Source organism: Neolamprologus multifasciatus, chromosome 22 (genome assembly GCF_963576455.1).
Source record: "Neolamprologus multifasciatus chromosome 22, fNeoMul1.2, whole genome shotgun sequence".
NCBI lineage: Eukaryota > Metazoa > Chordata > Actinopteri > Cichliformes > Cichlidae > Neolamprologus > Neolamprologus multifasciatus.
Genome location: NC_140459.1, coordinates 5,422,350 through 5,430,446, shown reverse-complemented (window position 1 = coordinate 5,430,446; position 8,097 = coordinate 5,422,350). Strand labels below are relative to the sequence as shown.

Sequence of the window (8,097 nt, the reverse complement as noted above, 5' to 3'; positions counted from 1 at the left end):
ATTGTGTTTCACTACATCTTACAGGACTGTGTCTATTTTTTATGCCAATTTTAGACAATTTCACATATAAAAAACAATAACAACAACAACAAAAGAAGAATGATCCATTCATTTTTTATTTATTTATTTATTTTTTAGAAAGAGGGGCAATACATATTAATGAACATTTTAACAAATGTAAATATGCCAGATTATAGCCTTGGGCTAATTTCCATCTGCAGACCTTCTGGCAGGTTGGTGTTAAACACAAGTTAGTAAAAACATAAAGAGACACTATTTACAGGTCATGTGACAAGGACAAAAACAGTGATCACATTATACTAGAACAAGCAATGACAAGGAGAGTGGACACAGAGGACAGTATAGAGTATGGGATGTAAAATGAACAAATTTTTAAAATGTGAGATTGTATAATTTAAGGTGCTGATGTTTCTATATGATATAATAATAATAATAATAATATAATTTAAACTATTATTTAAATTACTATTAATAATACGCTCACCGGCCACTTCATTAGGTGCACCTGTTCGACCGTTTGTTGTGCGTGTACGTGATAAAGCCATCCTGGAGAAGAAAGGTGATTTAAGTGATTTTGATTGTTTCATGGCTGATTTTCCCACACATCCATCTCTACACTTTCCAAAGGATGTTCTGAAGAAAATCACTCAAATAACAGTTTGGAGGTAACACGTCAAACCTAGTGTACAGCTGGATTAGAGCAGAAGACCACATCATGTGCCGCTGCAGTCAGCTAACAGTAGGAAACGAATGCATTTTACACAGACTCACATAACTGGATGTCGGAACAGTGAATAAGCAACACCTGCTTTCAATTTCTGCTGTGACATTTGAATGGTAAGGCCACAATGGGGCGTAAAAACATGGTAGCATGGCTCCATTGTTGCCTCCATGGTGATGGTAGTGGTGACGTTAGAAATATGGCAACATTATGGCAACTTTATGGCAACAGTGTAACCATCTTCTGACTGCGTCCAGCAGGATAATGTGCCACAACGCTCAGATCATCTCAAACCGGTTTTGTGAACATGACACTAGATCTCAATCCAACAGAGTACCTTTGGGATGAGATTCCCATCATGGAAACATCCATCAGCTCAACTATAATAAAATGCCCCATGTATTGCACAGCATTCATTTTTTCAGGGCAGAGAGTGGTACTCATTTATCCAATTTTTTTGAACTATTCATCTTTTTTGATCATTTAAATTTGTTACATTTAAATTTGTTTTGGTGGTTACATATTTTTGTGTGTGAACTCTTTCTTGCCGCTTCACACAAACTTTAAAAAAAGATTTAAAAAATAAATTAAATTGTAACTTCTTTTGAACTGTCTTTAAAAGCCCATAAAAGGAAACAGTCAAAGGACAGGTGTTGAGTAAAAACGTCTGGCTTGAAGGTTCCTAAAATACCAGTGAAGCAGTGCATTAAGAGAGCGAGTGTGTCTTTCTGTGTGAATAAAACATAAGTACAAGTTTTCACAAAGTTGAGGCAGGGATAGTGCTCAGCCTTGTGTGCACAGCGAGAGCAAAGTTATATTGGTGAAGACCTAAAGAGATGCTAAAGCTAAATATACTTTTGTTGTAAGAAACAAGGAGAAATGTTGTGTCAATAGTCCACAAGCAGTAAAGCTTAAGGTATACAAAACACTCGTAATCTCTAAAATAAGAGAGAAATGTAATTAATTTCTCTGAAAAATCCACTTTTTAATTAGAGACAGTAAACACTGCACTGTGATATTTTCAGTGCGACTTATTGATTTAATTTTTATTTGGATTTAGAATTAAGTTTTTTGAAACAGCAAACTGAAACATTTATTCAGGTTTGGGTATTTCTCCTTCCCTCCATTCCACTGCTTTTGAGAAATATCTGTATATGCAATCACTTCCTGTTTTTTCCCCCCTGTCCTATGAGCCAATCAGGTCACGCTAGAGTTCATGACACCATCAAGTTGCAAAATGTCTACCACTGTAGATTTTATGATTCAGCAGTTTGTAGAACTCTCTTTAAAAGTAAAAACTATTATTAGTTTCTCAAACCACTGTGGACTTATTTAGGCGCAGGTTTGTGAGTATTTTTTACAGCTGCGAAGGATCTGTCCTCAGGATTAATCTTCAGAGAAGTAAAGATGTGCAAACACACACCTGAATGCTCCACACCAGCAAACTGAAAAAAGCCTCGTGCATTTATAGGAGTGCTCATACTTGCTGATGTTCAGGGAATCAAACGCCTTTGATAGCAGCTCCTGACCGACCTAACTCCAATGAAAACAGTAAGGCTGCGTTCGGTTTTTACCCTGACTGTCCTGTAATCACATCACTGCATTTGTATGACCTATGAATTATACAGACATTAGAAATAGTAAAGTATATTTTAACTAAAACTGACCTGAAAAACTATGGAGCCCCGCAGGGGACATGGGAGAAAAAAATTAAGACGGACTTTTGCGAGATCTCGCAAAATTAACACGGGATCTCGCAAAAGTTTTGCGAGATCTCGCAAACGTTTTAGCCGCATTCTTCGGACGCTGGCTCGAAGCCGAAAGGGCGGTCCAGGCACGATGTGCCGGGAAAGCGGTGTTCCTCCCGGCTGTAGTAGGTCTCGACCTCCTGTTAGCTTCGAGCTAACGGGAAGAATGCGGCTAGTTTTGCTACTCCCGAGTTTGTTTTGCGAGATCCCGAGTTGTTTTGCGAGATCTCGCAAAAGTTTTGCGAGATCCCGAGTTTGTTTTGAGAGATCTCGCAAAAGTCCGTCTTAATTTTTTTTTTCTCCCATGTCCCCTGCGGGGCTCCGTAAAAAACATTACATGACAGGGTACAAAACTTATTTCTGGAAAAGCTTTTAAAAAGCAGAATATAATAACAAAATATTTAAAAACACAATTAAAATCTGATTTTGGAAGAGAGTTGTACAAATGATTTATATCACATGCTAAACATTTATGAATGTATTTCTTTTTGAGCAACACACCAAAAACATTCAGAGCAGGGTTAAGTTGTAAGAGTGAAGCAACTGTTGCAATTCTGATATGACAGCTCAGAGTGTCATATGCTGCTGCTAAGGGCTAAAGCCTTTTTAGAATTTGCTGGAGTGTTTGAGTTAGTGTGAATGATAAAATATGCATCCATTAAATTGCCTGGCAGCTTACATTAAAACAACACTTTGAACTATTTTCCCACCTGGTCACCTGTGTGTCTGTGAACACCTGTGTGGATCAACACTTGTATTCAAAAGGTTTCTCCATGTAACGGTCTGCTAGAGGGTGTGGGGAGCCATAGCCCCGTCCCCCAGGGCATGAAGCAGGCATGGAGGAGATCCAGCCCTCAGACATCCAGAGGCCCCAGAGTGCGAGAGCCCAAGTAGGAGCATCCGTGCCACCTTCCTGGGAAGAGCTGAGGAGAGCCCCAAATGAGGGGTCACCTAGCAGCCATGGAGCAGAAGCCAGAGGGGCTGCAGTGACGTGCCCGTGGGGTCTGCTAGCAGCCAGCCACGCCAGAGTGGACCGAGCCACAGAGGCCCGACGGCCCAGAGGCCCCACCCTCCGGAAGGGGCCCAACCGAGCCACAGGTGCCAGGCCCCGCCAAGTAGCCACCGGGAGTGAGCCGGTACATGCCTGAGTGCCCAGCCCCGGACACCAAGAACCACCAACGCACCGGCATCTGAGGGCATCAGCCACCGGCAGGGAGTGAGGGGAGATAGGCCTCCATACCTTGGAGGGCCTGAGATGTTCCCAGAAGGGTGGAGTCTAAGACCTGACCGACATATAGACAGAGACGAACAGGCACACACAGACACAAATGTGTATTCTGACCCCCATATACACATATACAAATATTCGGTGAAAAAAAAAAAAAAAAGGAAGCTCTTTTTACAACACGTCTTTATTTTTGCTTGTTTTTTGTTTTTCAGCCATACACAACTTCTCTGTCTCAAGTTTTTGAAATATTTAGATGATTTTTGTGACATGAAATTCAAAATGAGGTGACATTAAAAAATAATAAATGGAATTTTTCAGTCCACACACATATAATATCTGTATATACTTAGCTTATAACTGTAGAACACTCAGAACACACTAAGATTAGGTTTAATAATCGATTTGTGTTGTGTGTAATGGTTTCCGTTTGTGTGTGTGTTTCTGAATTGTTGGCTGTATCCCAATTCAGGGTCTGCAGCCTTAAAGGCCGCATTTTAAGGCCGATTACGTCACAGCGACGTGACGAAGGCTGTCCCAATTCGAAGGCTGCTCGAAATGCGGCCCTCAAATGCGTCCTTCATTTCCCTGAATTTAAAGGACGTGGCGGTGTAGACTTCGTGGCCCAACATATCCCAGAATGCATAGCGCTGCGGTGGGTGTGGATAATTTTGCCGATAAAAACGGCGGATGAGGGGCGCCCGAAGAGTAAACTTTAAGTAAGTACTGAATATTATGTCACTTATTTATGTGCAAATGTTTAATAACGAAGAACATTAAAACATTCCTGTTGGCCACATGTCGGCAAAGTTATGTGACATTAGTGACGTTTGTACTAACTTGGTTTTAAAGCCTTTACTTTAAAATATACGCCGTTCAATAGCTGAGCTTAATCTTACAGAGAATGATCAAAGCTCATGTAGAAACAAACAAACAAATGAACAAAAGATTTTCTCCTTCATTTCTGTCAAACAAAGCTGTATGAAACGTTTCCAGCTGTTAGTATCATGGTTGCTAGGCAACCTGGGCAGCGCAACGGAGGCTAGACCGTCCCATTTCACAAGCCTCGCACTTCCGGCCTTAGCGGTCTTTGAGTAAGCAGCCCTTGAGGATCGTTGAGGCTGCGTACTTTAAGGCTGCAGACCCTGAATTGGGATACAGCCGTTGTGCATGTGTCTGCCAGTGTGGTGTGGAAATATTCTTCATGCAGCTTATCCTTGCATTCAGGCATGACTCCACAGTTTGTGCTGCCCTCTAGTGGTACATAGTGATGTAGTTTTTGTGGGTCGTCATTTTTCACAAGTTCAAACTGAGCATTAGAATGAGGAGTAAATGTGATTTGAGTGGCTTTGAAAGTAACATAGTTGGTTGAAACTGCTGATCTACTGTGATTTTTCCACATCCATCTCTACAATTTACACAGGACGGTCTGAGAAAGACAAAAGCGAGCCTTCAGTGAGCGACGTTCTCTTAGTGAAAATGCCTCACTGATGTCAGAGGTCAGAGGACAAAGTCTGGGTCACCAGACTGACTCTAACTGACAGGATGGCAACATCAAAGTCATTCAAATAACCACTCATTACAGCCAAGGTATATAGAAGAGCATCTCTGAACACCCAACATGTCAAACTTAGTGTACAGATGGACTAGAGCAGAAGATTACACCACATGCCAGCTAAGTGTAGGAAACTCGGGCTGAATGACAGATGTTTGGAAAAACAACACCTCCTTTCGATTTCTGCAGTGACATTTAGAAGGTAAAGTCACAACGTGGTGACTTAGTCCCAACTGAGAATTTCACAGCCTACCCCTATCTGTCCCTTTATCTGTGCCCATCATCTGAGACTGCTTCCAGCAGGATAATGCACCAAGTAACAAAGCTCAGATCACCTCAAATCTGTTTCTTGAACATAACAATGAGTTCACTGTACTCAAATGACCTCCACGGTCACCAGATCTCAATCCAGAGAACCTATAGGGTGAGATTCCTGTAATGGATGTTCAACTAAACTGCAGCAACTGTGTGATGCTGTCATGTCAATATATACCAGAATCTCTGAGTAATGTTTCTAGCAGCTTTAGGATATCCATCCTACAACTAGTGTTGGGAATAAATAATTTTTCAATGCTATGCTTTTTTATTAATAAGTGTTATAAAGTTATATTAAGCTGACTCAGCCCTGAAAAATAAAGGCATGAGACCATGTGTCCTTGGGGAGTAGAAAGCTGCAGACTCTCACTCTTACTTGCCTGGGAAAATGTAGATAAGAGGAGACTATCTCAAGTGGAAAGTTACGGAGACACTGTTGTTTAGACTAGAATGAGACAGCTTCTGTAATAAAAATGTCAGGGACACATCACCATTTTGAGATTTGCGGCAGCGTGTCATGCAGGCGCATCTCCCTTCTGGAAGTAATGTGAAAGAGAAAGAGTTAAATGGTCTACTGAGCAGTGTTTTGTCTTCCATCGGATGTGTCTGAGGAATCAACAGAACTCGGTGAAGTGTTGATATTAACACCATCAAGGTGCAACTAATGAAGTGGCCAGTGAGTCTGATTGGTCATTTATTTGCTATGTAATACCAAATCTTAACAATCAAAAAAATTATGGCATTACAAACTATAAACTCCATATTTTATTTCTGTAGCAAACTCGAAATCCTTTCAGTAATTTAGGAGCTACATGGATGTTCTCCTCCATGCTGACACAAGGGGGCAGCATTGAGCCATCTGCAGCATCCCGGAGACCATAAACCATGCGCAGGTAGGAGGAGTTTACCTGTCCTGAAGAAAGAAAGGTGCTGACTTCAGCATTTAAATAACTAATGACAATAAACAGCACATTTAAAAATACACTGTTCAAAGAAAAAAATTAAATAAAGGGAACACAAAAATAAGACATTTCAGATCTGAATGAACGAAATATTCTTGTTCTTTACAAAATTGAATGTGCTGTCAACAAAAATCATACAAAAATGATCAATAAAAATGACATTTAGCAACCCAGGGAGGTCTGGATTTGGAGTCACACTCAAAATTAAAGTGGAAAAAAAAACCCACTCCAGCTTTGATGTAATGTCCTTAAAACAAGTCAAAATGAGGCACAGTTGTGGGTGTGGCCTCCACATGCCTCTATGACTTCCCTACACCGCCTCGACATGCTTCTGATGAGGTGGCGCATACTCTCATGAGGGATCTCCTCCCAGACCTGGACTAAAGCATCCGCCAACTCCTGGACAGTCTGTGGTGCAACGTGGTGGATGGAGTGAGACATGATGTCCCAGATGTGCTCAGGATTCAGGTGTGGGGAACGTTGAGCCAGTCCACAGCATCAGTGCCTTTGTCTTGCAGGAACTGCTGACACACTCCAGCCACATGAGGTCTTGCATTGTTTTGCATAAGGGCCAACCGCACCAGCATATGGTCTCACAAGGGGTCTGAGGATCTCATCTCGGTACCCAATGGCAGTTAGGCTACCTCTGGCGAGCACATGGAGGGCTGTACGCCCCCCTGAAAGAAACCCCACCCCACACCATTACTGACCCACCACCAAACTGGTTATGCTAGAGGGTGTTGCAGGCAGCAGAGCGTTCTCCACGGCGTCTCCAGACTCTGTCACGTCTGTCACATGTGCTCAGTGTCAACCTGTTTTCATCTGTGAGGAGCACAGGGCACCAGTGAGAAAGTTGCCAATCTTGGCGTTCTCTGGCAAATGCCAAACTTCCTGCACGATGTTGGGCTGTAAGCACAACCCCCACCTGTGGACGTCAGGCCCTCATGGTACCTTCATTGAGTCTGTTTCTGACCGTTTGAGCAGACACATGCACATTTGTGGCCTGCTGGAGGTCATTTTGCAGGCCTCTGACAGTGCTCCTCCTGTTCCTCCTTGCACAAAGGCAGAGGTAGCGGTCCTGCGGCTGGGTTGTTACCCTCCTACGGCCTCCTCCACATCTCCTGATGCACTGGCCTGTCTCCTGATAGCGCCTCCATGCTCTGGACACTACACTGACAGACACAGCAAACCTTGCCACGGCTCGCATTGATGTGACATCCTGGATGAGCTGCACTACCTGAGCCCCTTGTGTGGGTTATAGACTGCGTCTCATACTACCACTAAAGTGAAATCACCGCCAGCACTCAAAAGTGACCAAAACATTAGCTAGAAATCATAGGTACTGAGAAGTGGTCCGTGGTGACCATCTGCAGATCCACTCCTTTATTGGGGATGTTTTGCTAATTCCCTATAATTTCCACCTGTTGTCTATTCCATTTGCACAACAGCATGTGAAATTGATTGTACAACAGTGTTGCTTCCTAAGTGGGCAGTCTGATTTCACAGAAGTGTGACTGACTTGGAGTTACATTGTGTTGTTTAATTGTTCC

General features: G+C 42.5%; 1 long non-coding RNA gene across 1 annotated transcript in view; it reads right to left on the bottom strand.

Moving 5' to 3' along the window:
• LOC146492715 (uncharacterized) overlaps positions 1 to 8,097 on the bottom strand; it is a 46,240-nt gene that overhangs the window by 23,964 nt on the left and 14,179 nt on the right. The gene's annotated exons all lie outside the window — the stretch shown is intronic.